Genomic DNA, 17,321 nt, shown 5'->3' with positions numbered 1-17,321 from the left:
TTCTGACAGTAAGAGCTGTTCAGCAGTGGAACAGACTCCAATAAGAGGTGGTGGGCTCTCCTTCCTTGGAGGTTTTTAAACAGAGGTTGGGTGGCATCTGTCATAGATGCTTTAGCTGAGATTCCTGCATTGCAGGGGGTTGGACTAGATGACTCTTGACATCCCTGCCAACTCTAAGAGTCTATGATTCTTACTATGGCAGCAAAGACAGTCCTAAAACACTCACGCAGGTGGAATCCTCCTCCTAACTTTTCTCATGACTTTGGCATTGTTTATCTAAATCAGTGTTTCCCAACCACTGTTCCGCGGCACACTAGTGTGCCGCGAGATGTTGCCTGGTGTGCCGCGAGATGTTGCCTGGAGGGAGGCGGGCGAGTCGGGCGGCGAGAGGCGGGGCGGCGGCGGCGAGGAGAGGCCGCCCAGCGCGGGGCTCTCGCCGTCTGCCTGCCTGGCTGCCTGCGAGCTCGGCGGGCAGCGCCTCCGTCCGCAGCGCCCGCCTCGCGGCTCTCATTCCCTGCCCCTGCCAAAGCTCACCCAGCCAAGCCGCGCTCTCCTTCCTGCCTCGCTTTGCTGCCTCCTCCCCCCCCCACCCCCATAGCTTGGAGGTTCCCCGGCAAGGGGGAGGGAAAAAAATTGAAACTTACACTTTCGTGCATCCCTCCCGGCGTGACGCTGCACGCTGACGTCACGGGGCTGTAATGGTGGTGTGCCTCGAGATTTTTTTCATCAAACAAGTGTGCCTTTGCCCAAAAAAAGGTTGGGAAACACTGATCTAAATCCTTCTCACCAAAATGAGGGTTAAAAAAAATTATACTAAAAAAGTTTAAATCTGAAAACCTCACTTTACTATACTCAGATGTGATTAGCACCATGGTGGAAAATGACAACCATGAAGGCGATATCATCTATTCTTCCACAACGACGTCAATACCATGGAGTTAGTGTACTTCATGAGACAATCCATAGTAGTGTGTTGATCTGTGCCTGAACTAGGTCAAATTAGATGTTGCAGATATTAGCATCAACATGTAATTGTGTTCCCGTTAGATTGCCAAAAGCCTGGGAGGAGAGAACATTTTAAAAAGTGCGCGCACACAAGCATGGGATCAGAACATGACACAGCCAGTTTGTATTGAAGAAGTTGGAACATGGAGCCAAAGGAATTCAGATAAAATGGTCCTGCCAAGGCAATGTGCCTAAGCACAGACATGCAGAAATGTGGATGAGGTCAAAGGGTATTCTGTCTCAATCTGCTCGTTAAGAGTCTGTTCTGTAATTAAAGCCTCTTGTTGGAGAAAGAGGAGAGGTGAACAGCTATTATTCAGGGCCAGGCAGAGAAGCAAAGCCTTATTAGAGATGGTTTTAAAGGAAGTCTTTCTGCTGATAGCCATGGTGTTTGTACAAGCAGATGCTTGCAAGTTGAGTTGTATACAGTTCATGGAAACAGACGCAGATCTGCTATGCAGTTTAGGAAGAGAGCAGCTATTTCAGAGATTTTATGAAAAATGAAAAACAAAAGATTCTTGCCCTTAAGAGTAAAATGATATTGTGCCAACATTGTTTTAAATATCTACAAAGATCTCAAAAAGCAAAACAAAAAAATGGAGAGGGGGTGTTCAAGTGTGGGGCTTCTCAAGCAATTAAAAAGACGTGGAATTGTTAACGAGAGGTATGCGGTGTATGATTCCGTTTGAAAAACAGCAACAACCATGTGAGCGCTACAATTTAAAGAGCTGTCAACAGCTTTTGCAAAACACTTGACATTGCTGGCAATGATATTGGTTAAAGACCCACCCAGAATAGCACCTAGCAATCCAGATGCAGCATGTGAAAAGCATTTTAAAGTATGCACATTCTGAATATATCCTTTAACCCCAAGTGGGACCTGAGCACAGGAGTCCTCTTCCACTCCTGCAATTTCATGCAGCTGATATTCAGAAGCATCCTACTTCCGACCAAGGAGGCACAGGGTATTCTCCATCATGGCTCCTCCATGACCTTCAGAATGCTTCCTAAGCAAGGCAGAGTATTCACTGTGTTTAAAATGAATAAATTCGCCCTGTAGTAAACGTGAATTCAGGACCAAGAAAAACTGGATACTAAAAACTCTCCGAAGCGTGAACATTAAGCAGGTTTAATTATTTTGCAACGTTTCTTTTGCTTATCACGCTACAAGACAAAGAGCGGTACAGGGCACTAGCCTCAGATTCTTCTCCAGTTTCTAACATTTCACCAAGCACTAGCCATACATTTTCAAGCCTATCTTTGAAGTTTAACAGATAAGATTAAAAGGGGTGGGATGGAGAAAAGTCAATATTTTCCAGGTTATTAATTCTATACCCAGTACCTATTTCTGTACTTCAGTGGGTACATACAAAGCTTTGCACTTCATAATATTAAGTCCAATTTAATATCTGTTAGACTTTGTCTTTTGATCTGGGCTATAAGAAGAGGTGTAGGTGAAGGATCTTCACCTGTTTTCATGGGAAGAATACCTCTTGCTTTCTTCCTGATGGGCCATCAATGCCACAAGCAACAAGTTATTGATTTGGATGCACACACTAGGCGATGTACCCATTCTCTAACGTATCCTCCACAGCAAAACATGTATCCCCAGCATAAAACCTCTCCCCTTTGAGCAGAAAACAGCTGAAAACCAGAAGAGATGAGCTCTATCCTTGGTGAACCATGTCCAAATATTGGTCTCTCAGTTTCTCATTTTGTCTAAAACATTTCGACGGCAGCATACAACCCAGGAAGAATATCAGAATATGCAACGGTCCATTAACATCACCTGACCTTAATCTAACATAGAAACGTGTATGGCAGATGTACTATCAGTAGAGAATAATTATATGAACATAAGCAATACGATTTAATGGGGAATGTGTGAATTTATACATTTCTTTGAAATCCAGATTTTCATTGGAAGGTCCAGCACAGCTAATCCTGTTAGCAAGAGGATTTAGGCAACGAGATGAGAAGTAGCACAATAACACACATGGCGCTTCATCTCTCCGAGCTAATTTTCATGCAGTGATATTTTTAGATAAAAAGGCACCACTTCACTTTCTTGTGAGAGCAATAATAATAGATAATCAAAAGGAACTACAAACATACCTCCCCTGTGGTTTATATTCCTGGTAAGATATACCCTAGCAAAACGCAATGGTGAAAGGGAATATGTTTATGTAATAAAATCCCTTTGAAATGGCTCTTGATCCTTATGAGCTTCCTCAAAGAAACAGGGCAAATTGTGAGATTTATATTGTGTGTGTTAAATATTCATAGGGATATTTGTGGTTTTCATCCTATGATTAAGCTTTGTTACCAACTGACCATACTTACCTCTGCATAATTTCTTTTACGATTATTTTTCCCAATGTTTGAACAAGATTATATATACATTTATGTAAATGTACATCTGTGAGTATACAGCACATTACCAGAGCAGGTCTATTCTCAAAGGTTTCATAATGAATAAGACTCGCAACAACAGATTGGTTTGAGGAACAGAGTCTATGAGATTAGTTGCCCACTTACACTGGTACAGACCTAGTGAAGCCTATAGGACTACACCGGTGTAAGCAGCCTGTGAATGGAGCAGCCCATAAGCACATAGCTGTATCTTCTGGGCATAGGAACAGATCTGATAGAAAAATGAGTCTCCCTGACACTGTTGTGTGCTGCGGTGTGATTACCATAGAAATATGCAGCAGGGCAACTTAAAGTGTATGTAAGTCCATAAAGCTCCAGGAAAAGAATGGGCTCCTTTTAGCATATGAATTGCTGTTGCTCAGGGACCAAGCTTTCAATCGCAAGTCAATTTAAGAGGTTTTTTTAATCTCCCAGATGGCAGTCGCTCTAGGAAAATCAAACTATAAGGGCTTGCTGCATTACTATAAATGGTGAATTGCACAGCCCAAGAAAGATTATTTATTTATTCATTCTTAAATGCATGAAGAGCCAAACCCAGTCTGCCTTACTCATGAACATTTATTATAGTAGGACTGCTTGTGACAGCAAGGCAAGAAGGTTTTGTCCCAGAAGACACTCAGTTTCCCCCCTCAGGCACAGTAGGAGTGTACAGCATTACTGTGCAAATAAACATTCCTGGAACAGCGTCTAAATTGGAACAGAGAATTTTACCAATAAAACACAGCTAATCCTATCAACTAAAATGAATTAAAATCTAACTAGGTTGTATCTATAAAAGCATTGGCATAGAACAAATATGTGGAAAACATTCAGTGGAATAATGAAATGTGATTAGCAGGGGACACTTTTACATGTCTATGCAAGAAGTAAGTGTCACTGAGTTCCATGGTGCGTATTTCCCAGGTAAGCATGTATACAGCTGATGTCGAAACTGGTCAGAAAGGGAGTTAAACTGAAACTAATGGAGTTATCATCTCTAGGAAGAAAGCATGTAGGAATGAGCAAAGTGCAGGGGGAGTAAAGCCCAGCACAGTCAGTAGCAGTCTGCGGGGTGGGGCAGTATTGCTCACCTAGCTTCCCAATGCAGAGGTCACTGCCCATAACTGAGGGGTGTAAAGTGGCCAGGGGGTTGGGTGTGGTGCAGGCGCAGCAGTAGTAGGAGCATCAGATTGGCTCTGCTGCTGCACCTGCGCCGCACTGACTTCCCGACTGCCTTACTCCTTCCCCTCTTGTTTACCAGCAGCAACTTCCATATTGTGCAACAAGGTGAGTTTTCCTGCCCTGCCCTGCCCACCACTACCACCAGCAGCGATGCTAGATTAAGCGCTTCTGGCCAATTTAGACGACATCTGGAAGGCCACAGGTTCCTCATCCCTGTGTTAGCTTGCTTTATATATGATCTTAATTCATGAACAGATGCTATGTGCAGCAGCACAGAAACAGCTATAGTGTGCTTTGATTTCATATAGAGGCTCGACAGCTCAGTGTCAAATATTTAGCTAGAGTGGGACTCACCTCTCTGTTGAAGAATAGGCCTATCTCCCAAAGTATCTGAACAGACACAAAAATCCTTTGTCCTGGCTTTGTAAGTAGAGATAACTATATCATGATTCAGTTTTCCCACCGCTAACGATGGAGGGAAAGAGACCTATCTTTCTGTGGACCTCATTCTTCCATAGCCAGCTGTTGTGGAGGATCAGTCAACTAACAATTTCCTGCTGAGTGGCTGCAACACTGACCCAGAACATCCCTGCCAGCTAAACAACCTTCTTCTGTGGGAGGGGAAATCTTTTGATCCCTGTGAAAATTCACTGGTAGGGTGCAACAATGTCTCCCCGTCCCCTTTCCCATCACACTCCTTCTGTCTGTATAATTCTTAAAGACCCTGGAAATGTTTACATTATTAACAGCACTTTGACACATTGGCTTTTAAAAATAAACAGTCCCAGAAATGCAATTATCTTTTCCCTGCCTCATAGCACCGGAATGAAGAAAGTGCACAAATGAACGAACTATTTGCTGAAAATTGCTATCTGCACAAACTGAGGAAACGGGGGCTTTCCATGCAAAATATTTTTGCCAAGGAATGTGAAAAGGAGATCCAGACCAAACCTTAGTTGTTGTTGTTGTTGCTGCTGTCTTCTTCTTGAGCTGGAAGCAAATTTTAACCTGAACTTGCTTTTTCTCCTCTCCTGCCTTTCTGATAACCTGTTCAGACTCCTCTCTCTCTCAAATGAATAAATCACCTTTATTGGCATAGAAAAAGTGCATCAAATACATGGATCAGAACACAACACAGTTAACGAAACATAGTAGGAGATAACTTTAGGATAGAACTGTCCAGACATCGCAAGATTTTTTAGTGGCACCATGAAATTAAGTCACCATAGGTCCTAAGAGCCATTTTCGAACCTCACGATGTCTCTTCTCTTTTAAAAGTGGTAACGCAGGTGGTGCTGTGGTCTAAGCCTAGGGCTTGCCGATCAGAAGGTCGGCAATTCAAATCCCCGCGATGGGGTGAGCTCCCGTTGCTTGGTCCCTGCTCCAGCCAACCTAGCAGTTCGAAAGCACCTCAAAGTGCAAGTAAGATAAATAGGGACCGCTCTGGCGGGAAGGTAAACGGCATTTCCGTGTGCTGCTCTGGTTTTGCCAGAAGCGGCTTAGTCATGCTGGCCACATGACCCAAAACTGTCTGCGGACAAACGCCGGCTCCCTCGGCCTGTAAAGCGAGATGAGCGGCGCAACCCCAGAGTTGCATGCACATCAGCCTCCTCCCGATGATGTGCATGCAGTGTGTGCTGTGCACGTGACATCACACTGGACCCCCTCAATATTGGGCACAAGACGGTACCTCTGCTTGGTGGGAATACCCAATAGTCCAGGGATTTGGGGGAGCAGTACATGATGAGATTGCTAAATACTTCATTAATCAATATACAGCACAACTGTCCATATTATACATGTTTGAAGGGACAGATGAAGACATTTAAATGAAGGACTTATGAAGGCTTTTGTTAGTGGTGGCAAGGCAATCTACTGCTCAAAAAATGTAAGGAGTTGCGGCGTTTTTAGTATTGAGCTTTGGTATTGAAACCATCTGGCATATAGCTATAACGGAAAAGATAACACATGAAACATGGATATTAAAAGGAACCAAAAAACCACAAAAGCTTTATGCCATATGGTGGAAATTTGTTGTATATACCACGGGGCTGGAAAACACTCTGCCAGCTGCATCTTTACAAATAAGGTCTTCATGATTTTTTGTATGTTAATTGTACCCCTGACCATCTGTACGGACAAACTGGAGCATCTCCGGACTTCTATGTTATATTGAATTATTGTAAGAGGAAGAAGGGAAAAGAGAATAATGTACTGTATTTTTCCATCTCTAAGATGCCCCCATGTATAAGACACCCCCTATTTTGGGGGACTCCAATTTAAGAAAATTGGGGGAGATGGCCTCCATGCATAAGATGCCCCCAAATTCTGGACATTATTTTTTAGGGGGGAAACCTAGTCTTATACATGAAAAAATACGGTAATTCTTACTTTCATGCTGGCAAGCAGGGAGGGGAGAAGAGTTAGGGAAAGGTTGATGGTTGTAGTTGAATTTTGTGCATTTCAAAATTCTCATATAGTCTAAGAAGACTTCCCAATCTGGAAGACTGGTTAATAAAAATCTGGGGCTCTGGACAGATGGTTAAACTGACCATTAAGGTTCAGCAACCTAGACAGTGGGACAATAACTTCATTGAAAAGAGGAGTCTTTTCATAGCTTAATGGAATGAGAGAACACATGAGGCAGTAAACTACTATATGATTCATTTGAATAAAATGAATAAATGAATAAAATGAACAATTCAAAAAAATTATATGTGTGAGACACACCCACCAATTAAAATGTTCCTGGTAGACGGGGTATGTGTGTGTGTGTACACACACACACAGAGTATTGTGAATAACAAAACAGATATTTTATTGTAATATCTACAAAAAAACAAAAATATTTAGAAACCAGATATTTTATTTATATGGCAACATAAATCTCTTTTGTTCATTACAGTAAAGTTTATTATATTTCAGTGATTAACCAGGTCATAAAATGGATCAAAAGCAAGCTAGTGTGAAGTGCCACACACACACATACCCCTGGACCATAATCAGTGATAAACAGATATTATAATATTATGAATATTTAGCAATAGTATATTTATATCTGCATATATACTGTTTTTATTTTCTTTTTTAATACATATACACATCATTTTAATTATGTACTATTAATTATATGTAAGTAAAATAAAGAGGAATATATTCATAGGCCTGAACAGAAGCAAATCATGAAAATATAAAAGCAATATTCATTTTTAAAACTCAAGTTAGATTTGCCCAAGCTTCTACACTCTCTCCCATGCAACAACTGGAAGGCCCAGTAAAGCCCTGGCTGATTTCAGGCTAAAATTCACCACAGCCAACTGTGAAGATAAATAAGTTTGTTGGAGGAAGAAGGCAAAGACACCATTTTGGTGTTCTGCAGAGTGCCTCCCCCATGCTGTAGCGCTCAGCCAGGCTCTAGCTGTTAAGGTGGTTGTTGCCGAAACATTTTCTTTTTAACACTTGACCCAAAGGTTAACGTATACATAGTTTAATCAATGCATTGCTTTACAAACAGGCTCCATCTACGGCACTTAGGCCTGCAGTGGCCCGGCCAACATTCCAGGGTGCAAGCTCTGAGGTAGATAAATCTGTGGTAATAATAGCTTTTCAATTATTTCTTTCTCTCAGATAATTCTTTCTGCATTGATTTGTTTGTTGTACAGCCCTTGTTTACATGCATATTACAGAGGCATGCTGTGGGGCATATTCTCAGTTCATGGGGCTTGCTGCTTCGTGGACCCAGTAGCCATGCATTGTAGGGGGAAAAATTAATGTTGTTAACCAAGCTGTCCTTCAGAGAAGCTGTCTGCTATGTTGATATTTTCTAACGCACAGTGGATGTAATTTGGTAACATATTCCGTTTGCAAGAGATCTCCAGTTCAACCCCAGGCACCTCCAACTAGGTCTGGAAAGATTCCAGTCTGAAACGCTGGGCACCTGCTGAGTTAAGTGGATCAAGGAACTGACTTGGTGTAAGGTAGATTGCTACTTTTATATCTTATTTTCAGGAAAGGTCAGCACTGTCTAAGAGACTAATCTGAAGCCTTGCAAGAGGATACAAGAGGATTTCATTTCTGATACAAACTCACCAGAGAGGGAAATAGGCAAGAAAGCCAAAACCCGTGCTCCTGTTTTTTCTTGGTACTGACTTTTCTGCTCCACTAACACGTCTGTAAAAAAGCAATTCATGAAATGCTATACTGGCTACTCATTGGAAAGTCCCCAGTTGCTGGTGAACTACACTTTGTGTATATAATGCCACCTAATGGACATTCAGGCTTATAGCCATGAAACGTTGTAATAAGAGGGAGAGATTGCATATACTATATAGTACTTGCTCAGCAACTCCAAGGAACCTTATGTAGAGTGAAGGAAAAAAGTATTTGATCCCCTGCTAAATTTGCCCGTTTGCCCTCTGATGAAGAAATGACCAGTCCATAATTTTAATGGTAGGTTTATTGTAGCTGTGAGAGACAGAATAACAACAGGAAAACTCCCAGAAACCCAGAAGACAAAAGTCTGCCTGCCAACACGAATTGTGTGGGTTACTAAACTGCAGAATGCCTACATACTACCTGAGTTAGTCACAGTGGTGGGTAATTATTTGATATTTTAATGCTACTGATGCTCTTTAAAATTATGTATTTTTAGATTATTTCTTTATACTTGCTTAATTTATATTTTTTTGTGTACTGCCTTGTGAAAAGGTTTGTTTTAAAGGGTAGAAGTGATGGTTCCAAGTTTTTTACCTGCCTAGGGTCAGCTGCTGAATGACATTGCTCAGCAGGTATATGAGTCTGGGTCTCCTACATCCAAACCAGTCACAGTACATGCTGCACCACAGCTAATGTTTCCAGATTCCCAAAGGAAAACAATAGGGGGTGAAGGTAAGAAAAATCAAAGGAAGGACAACATTTCGACTCTTTTGCTTCTGGGTTGAAAATCATTAATCATTAATCTTAAAGCTACTTACCAACGTGTGAGTCCAATTTAACTCAGTGAGACGGGTTTCTGAATAGACATGTCAGCAGGTTGCACTATTCATCTGGTAGTACAAATTATGACCTACAAATTATGGCTGGCAGTCACTATTTATTTGGATAAACTTTTCTTCATGGGGTCATTTTCTGGGGACCAAGTTATTCTAAATCCAAACACAGTGGCTTGATTAACACTGTGATTAACATCAGTCCTAGGTTCCTAAAAGCTTCCATGTCCTTTCTCTTTTTCCTTAAGTCTTTATTGAAAGTTTTCCTAAGATATACATCCAGTAAATACTATATCATGTTGGTGCTTGTCTTCTTCCCATCTCAGTTCTGTCAGCTTGCTACAGTTGTGAAAGAGAATAGGAATAGAGCCAGGTATTTGAATTACATGATTCTGGAAAAAGTAATCAACAGAAATGAAAAAGGATACTCTCCGCTACCATGTTTATAGATTCGTTTCATATCTACCGAAGAAAATTCCAAGGTCAGGTTTCTTTCTGGGCTCTTTATCAAAGGGACTGTGAGCATATCCATTTGGCACATATCAATATCAGCATGTCCCAAAGAGAGTATTTGTACTTGCTCATATGCCATGCTAACTTAATAGCAACAAGAGGACAGAAGGATAGCTTTTACTGAACAGGCTCAGGATATGTCTTCAGTATATTGAGAATCTAAAGCTACATCTCTATTCCTTAGCTACCCAGATAGATACCTCGTTTACTTTTCAAAAAAATCTTCCTAAAGATGTCCATAATGCAACTCCCCATGATCCCACTGGCATGGTATAGGTCAGATAGGATCTCTTCCTCTGGGGCATCCGCCTACACCAGCTATGAATAACTGTGCATTCCCCAGCAGTCTCTGTGAGCTTGGTAGACCTATAGAAGAAGTGTGAGTTTTCACACCTTGCACTTCTCAACTGAAAGAAGCAGAAGTACTGACATATCACAGTCTCAGAGCCATCTCCTAATTGCAGCAGTAAAGAATAAATCTAGGCAAAGATCACAAAACCTTAAACACCCATAAATTGGGCTTGCACAAGAACACAACCCGGAAACATTCTTTTGACTTCAACCCTTCACTGTCCTCACCAATACACATTGCCAGGCCAAGTTAGCGAAACTTAAGTTTGCTATTAGCAAACTCAGTTTGAATGCAGCCATATTTCTATAACTCTCATTTCAGCCTGCACAGTTTTAAAGGGTATTTCCATGGCAGTTATTCAAACAGACGAGAATCAAGCAAATGTAGGAAACAATGTTATAATTGGAATAGCAGCATGTGGTATTGTAAACTAGAGAATCCGGAACAGTAAAGCTGCTTAATTGAGTTTCCATCAGGTCCAGTTGTTCAGATTAATCCAGGAAGCATCTGTCTGGCTGAACGTGTGCTCCGAGTTGCTGAATATGGGTAAGATCTTAAATCATTTTATACACAGCATCCCGCTGCTTCCTCTCAATTGTCCTTTTATATAACAAGCTGTGCTCTGGCATCAGCAAATCCCTGGACAATCACCATATTAGTACACAAGTATACAAAAGCACAGGGCCGAGAGACCACATTTGGGCTAAATATTGCCTGCTCTGGCTAGGATACAAAAATCCTCTGCAATATGAACCAAGTAGTTTGCCTGCCACACACACACACACCATGAACAAAATGTTTGCCATTTCCAACCACGTACTTTCCATTACATCCCACCATTAAAGCAATTTCAGAGTTCTTAAAAATAGTCACAATATAATACTTCTCCTGTGACAAAGCATTGCACATCTGGCTTGTGATTTCCTTTAAAATAATACAATGATTATGTCTCAGTGTTGACTGCATAGCCAGGCGTTCTAACATAAAGTGGACCCATGGGTAGACATTGAATTCAATGCCCAGCATTAATATGTTGAGTTTTATATATGGGATGGGAAGCCACCAAGGAAGAGCTGAACTTTATGCAATTGAACACAAAATGGTCAGAGATAACACTGACAGTAGCCAGAGCCACACTTCCTTTCAAAAGGTGTCCTAGCTGAGTATTCACAGCACCCTACGGGAAACTACTGAAAAACCTTTAGACCTCTAGCAGCAGCTCAAAATAACAGTAAGGAAAGCAACAATAAAAAATAACTACAAACTTGTTTGCATAGTGTGCAAACAAGTAATAGATTTTGAAATTCCAAGTAGATTAAAAAGATGTGGAAATCAAAGCAAAAACCCCAAACCCAGGGTCATTTACCATAACTGGGAAGTTCTTCTTTTAATTAAAATTGCAATGGCTCAGTGGTTCTTTGCTCATTGAAGTTTGTGAGGTTTGTTTGCTTTTTCACAGTGCGAGACAGTTATCCCTCTCTCCTGGAAGAAATACAAATAATTCTTTAGTTGCTAAAATTATCCTTCTTGTTGCAGAGAAATACAGGAACCTCCTGCCAGACAAAGTTTGTAATTTTGCACTGGTCTCCTTAACCTGCATTAAGTAACAGTTGTGTTTGCCGTGTACTCAAGTGGCTGTTTCAGAAGCAGAGAGAAAGAGCTGGAGTACAGAGCTTCCATTTCAGGACAAGCTCCTTTGCTTTAATGGCTCAGGGATCTTTAACGCAGAAGAGTGACAGAGAAAGTCCCTTGTGCATGTCCATATCCATTGAAGTTGGGGAATTGCCTTCTCGGGTGCAACTACAAGCAATACTTTTTTTCTTTTAAAAAATGTTTACAGGTACTCTCATTTTGATTCAAGAAAATCACCATTGGGAAAAATAAATACAGTAAATGGACAAAAGTACAAAGATTCACAAAATGTTTATGTGTCCCCTCAGAAAAAAAGGACAGGTAACAAGTACCAATACAGAGATTGGTTCTTCTCTGCCCAGGGCCGGATTTAGGTTTGATGAGGCCCTAAGCTACTGAAGGTAATGGGACCCTTTATATGTCCAGCTGTCCTTTGTCAACAACAGATTATCACTGTTTTTGGTGTTGAATATATGCTATATGGTAATTCATAGGAGCCAACACAACACAAAACACTGTTGCCGTATGTAGGTTTTATTTTATTTGCTTTTTATCTTATATTTTGGAAATGTACATCCAGTTTTTTCCTTTAATTTTTTTGGGGCCCCCCAAGAGAGTGGGGCCCTAAGCTATAGCTTATACGTAAATCTGGCACTGTCTCTGCCACTAGGCCACCTGGATTTGTAGGTATGCATATGTATTTAGAAGAAATTATTTCCATTTTTCCTGTTGTAAGACTAACCACAAGGACAATCAATTGCTTTCTGCAGAATACAGTACAGGAAGGTTGAAGACTTGGTCTCTCTTCTTTCCCACATGAACAGATAGCTCCAACTCTGCCCACTTCGAGTGAATTGACAGTAGAAGGAAGTGACCAGGGAAAGGTGCTACCTCAGACATTAACTGCTATAATAAGCCATACCATACTGACACGAGACAATTCTGCACCTGCAGTGAAAAGAAAAATGGTGGTTCAAGGCAGGACAATGGCTTTTTCTCTGGAATCTGCATTTTAAGGTGATTTATTCACTTTGCTTTGTATTTAAGATTGGATCTCCTCCCTGCTTTGCCGGCCTTTTTCCACCTGGCATGGGAGGGTGGGGCCCTGCCTAACTCCAGGTACAAAAGCTGAAGCTGCTGAACAGGCTGGGGTATAGTTTTGGGGTTGTTGTTGGGGGGTTGTTGTTGTTGCTGTTGTTGATTTTCTTTTGTTATCTTTATTTTATATCTTATTATGATTTACACAGAACTAGATCAATTTAGTTGTGTATTTTTTGTTTTAGTTATTGTTTATGACTACTTTTGTTATGTTGTAATTATGTATTTTTTCAGGTTGTAAGCCACCTTGAGCATGGTTTGAAGCAGCATACAAATAAAATGATGTATGTATGCCTGCATGTATGTATATTCAATCACAGAGGGATCTAAAATCCAATGACACATTTCATGTGTACCCAAGAAGAAAAACAGAAAGATGAATTCCACAAGGTGATTTTCCTTCATGGTCCCACTGAGGTCCCAGACTCACAGCTTGCTGTCATTAAATTTGCTTAGATATCATTAATTCAGTGGTTTTACACTGCTTTATTTTCCTAACTTTACAATTTCAATTTCCCGCATTCCCTGCAATTATTGACAAACAAATTGCAACGTCTATTATGTATTTAGTTGCTTTCTATAACCAAAGTCTCAAACCGACTTACGACAGCAATAAAATCTAAAAAACACAATACATAGCAGATATACCAGTTAAAAACAATGGGCTAAATCCAGCAAAGTCATTGCATAAGCAGAATCAGTTCCACTCATGCAACTGAACTTCCCCTACTTTTTCTTCCCCACCCCTCCTCGTGCAGCTCCCCACATGCCCCTAAAATTGGTTAAGAGGGTTTGATGCAATATAGTGAGGGAGAGAAAGTTCTGTAGTGTGTGGGGAAGTCATTCCACTCACACAATGACTTCATTGGATACAACCCAGAATTACACGCTGAATGTGCTCATCCACAATAACCAATTACAAAACAAAAATTTCTTTCACCATTCAACAGCAGGATGAACACACAGCTACTATCAGAACAGTCACAAAAACAGTACTGATGACTTAGAGAATCAAAATGTCCACCTGGCACTGAAAATACAGTGAGGTTTACAGATTCTGTAACTAAACTTGAAGAAGTCGATGGCTGAACTCCACCTGGCTAGCCCTCAAGCAGGGTAATACAAGCAAATCTATGGTTTACAGATTAAACAGGCTGTAAATCTTGGGGAAAGGAATGAGGCAAAAGATTAGAAACCATCTTCCTTCCAAGATAGCTAACTCTGATTATTAAAACTGGTGCCTAACAAATGAATGGCATGAGCAGTTGGAAACAGAGACCTTCCATCCTCTTACCAACTACCCTGCTGATCAGTAATGACAGGAATAGCTCCATTTGTTATTTTCTTGCTCTTCTGACATTTATGTTGTCTTAAGTTTATGCCTTACCTCGGCAATTAATGAGTTTCTTTTTCTTGCTGCAGAATACTTAGCATACACTCAGTCTGCTCAATAGTTCATAACAATGACAAATGAAGCATTCTTCTTTCTCAGCAGCTTGCCTAACCATGATGTATGCAATCTGTTCCAGATGGGAAACTGCCTTTTGCTCTGGGTATTCTGACGCCCGATTCTCACAGTGTTTTTTTTCCAGTTGCAATGCAAACAAGGGACAATCTCAACACAGCAAAATGAAAATTCTAGTATTTCCCATGCCAGAGGGAACCACTTCTCAGTAGGTTTCCTTGGCATTGTAAATACTATCCAACAGGGATGGCTCAATCTGTTTCTGGCATGTGTCAATTTCACATAAGTGAAACTTCTACATTCTGTCCTGTTTCTGCATTTATCTTTTTTTGTTTTTGTTTTTAATAAAAGTCTCCTGAGGCAGACGGATACTAATAGTCATGCTGCCTTGGGTTGATGGGAGCTTTAGGCCAAAATATTTGGAGGGCCACAGGTTGGGGAAAGCTGATCTAGGCATTACCACTTTTTTTAGTCTTGGTTTTTAGACCTGGTTTCCAGTTTAGTTATTGATGCACCATTATTGCTACTGCAAAATAATGGCACTCACCTATTGCAACACTAAGCAAAAACTAGAGCTGCCAAATACACATTATAATTAGCTAACTTGCATGTAGATGGTCTGTTTTTAAATTGTGCTCATTATGAGAGATGAGGTTTTCTCTTCTCCTTGGCTACAATGTGTGAGCTCATCTCCCTAGCACACCTGAATATTTACATTAAGCTTATTTCTCTCAAAGGCCTGGTTATCAGCTTGGTATGCACACAATGCCTCTCTTCTTCCACCAGCGTTAAGATATGCTTAACATATTAAAATGATATAAAACAAAGGTGGCAGGTAAGTGTTCATGCAGAATATTACTTCAAATCACAGGTGCCACATTTTCTACTGACTAAACACACACGCATGTACAGATTTGTTGAGACTGTCTAATCTTTCAACAATGTGGTGGCCTCTCTGATGTCAATGTTTTAACATTGAAAGATTGGGTGGCTAATATATGAGAATGCCTCTCCATACTTCCAGACCTATGTAGGTTACCCGGATATAGTATTAATGTAGAAACTTATTGTCTTTGCACTATCAACATGTTTAACCCATAGCAATGCACAAAATTCATTGCAGGAAACTAAAGATCAAGTCACTACCTCTTAATTTACATGTGATTTTATGGTACTTTTGCAATATCTCATTAATGTACTAAAACAGCAACTGATCTCATCCTAAAAACGAGTACAGTTAAATACTGCAAACAGATTATGGTTATTAAATATATATATATAAAGGAAAGGGGGTGAATAACTTCATAGAATACTTAAATTCATATATTGGAGGGTTTGCAGTGATAGAAAACTGGTATATAGTGAGAGATGGAAGTTAATTCTAAGTATCCTGGGGATGGTATATAAAAGCAAGAAGATGAATTTGGAAAATAATAAATATATTGTGCAGCATAGTGTTCTCTTGAAACAAAAGCAAGTATTCTACCACGAAATATAAGCCTGGGAGATGGATGAACAAAATTCTATTTAGTCATGCCATGAATACCAGAAGGTAGGTTAGATGGGACAAAAAAGGCAATTCCTTGTTCCATAAAAAGATGTAATTGACAAGTCTTTTAAATTATGTGAATCCAGAAGGCAGGGAAATAGGCTTTCTATTGGAACATATATTTGAAGAAAAAGAAAAAGAGGAGAAAGAACAAGCTGTGTCCACAGGAATAAAACCTGCCTCATCTGTGGTGGAAACTTTATTCATTTCTGTCAGTTCTGCTAATGTTCCATGAAACTGGGAGCCTACTATAGTACAGCTCACCTATCGGCTGTGCTGCCATGTGCTGCTGATTTTTATTTTTTTATTTTTTTAGAGATTTACTTCACCCATTAAGGTTTACATCCCAACCTTTCACACAATTACTCATGCTATGATACCCTAATAAAAGTTAGTGAGCAATAAAAAAATGAAATAAAGCCAGAAGTCTTTTTCCTTCCATTGTAAAGACAAGATTCATGTGGCTTCTCTAACACAAAAAAAATGTCCACATCAAGGAAACGCTAGGGGAAAGACCATGCAAATCCGAAAAACAAGAAGAATGGAGCTTCACTTAGCTGTGATATTTCTCTCTGACCGGATCTTTGCTTAAAGACACCTGAGAACAATCAATCTGTTGGACTGTAGAGCAAGAACAGTCTAAATCAAGGGAGGGGGTTAACTTGTGGCCCTTCAGACATCACTGAACTGCAGCTCCCATCATCCCTGATGGATAGCCTAGAGTTGATGGGAGTTGTAATCCAACAACTTTCTGGGAGGGTCACAGGTTAGCCACCCATTTGATCTAAACTGCTCGGCCATGGCAGTGGTTTGCAAACTGCATTCTGAGGGGCTCCTGTGAATCGCTGGAAACTCAGAGAGATTCTTGTAAGGCAGAGTCAAACTAAATACAATAGCTCCAGACCATATGTTAAAATCAGGTCTGGTGTTGAATCCATACCAAGTTGAGACTGGTCTGGGGATTTAATGTGCAGAGTGGGCAAGGAGAAGTGAAAAAGCGGAACCTTCCCTTACTGATGTTTTGTGCCTTGAAATGTCTGTTACCATCCTTTTTTTTCAGGTGGGGTTGCTCCTGGTTTCTAAACTTCAACAAAGAAAAAAGCATACCTGCCGCAGAGTGGTCAT

The 17,321-nt window shown here is 40.5% G+C and overlaps 1 protein-coding gene across 3 annotated transcripts in view; it reads right to left on the bottom strand.

The window, feature by feature from the left end:
* The window catches only part of LHPP (phospholysine phosphohistidine inorganic pyrophosphate phosphatase), a 117,468-nt gene that overhangs the window by 54,236 nt on the left and 45,911 nt on the right, over positions 1-17,321 (bottom strand). The window contains exon 7 of one of the 3 annotated variants that reach the window (XR_014007852.1): positions 11,819-11,934. The exons of the other annotated variants lie outside the window; for them this stretch is intronic. The gene's annotated coding sequence lies outside the window, so the exon portion shown is untranslated. The remainder of the gene's footprint in view (positions 1-11,818; positions 11,935-17,321) is intronic. 3 annotated transcript variants of the gene reach the window in all.

The sequence above is a fragment of the Podarcis bocagei genome, assembly GCF_964188305.1.
Source record: "Podarcis bocagei genome assembly, chromosome: 4".
Lineage (NCBI taxonomy): Eukaryota > Metazoa > Chordata > Lepidosauria > Squamata > Lacertidae > Podarcis > Podarcis bocagei.
The sequence above is the reverse complement of the archived record's forward strand: the minus strand, read 5'-3'. Positions and strand labels throughout refer to the sequence as shown.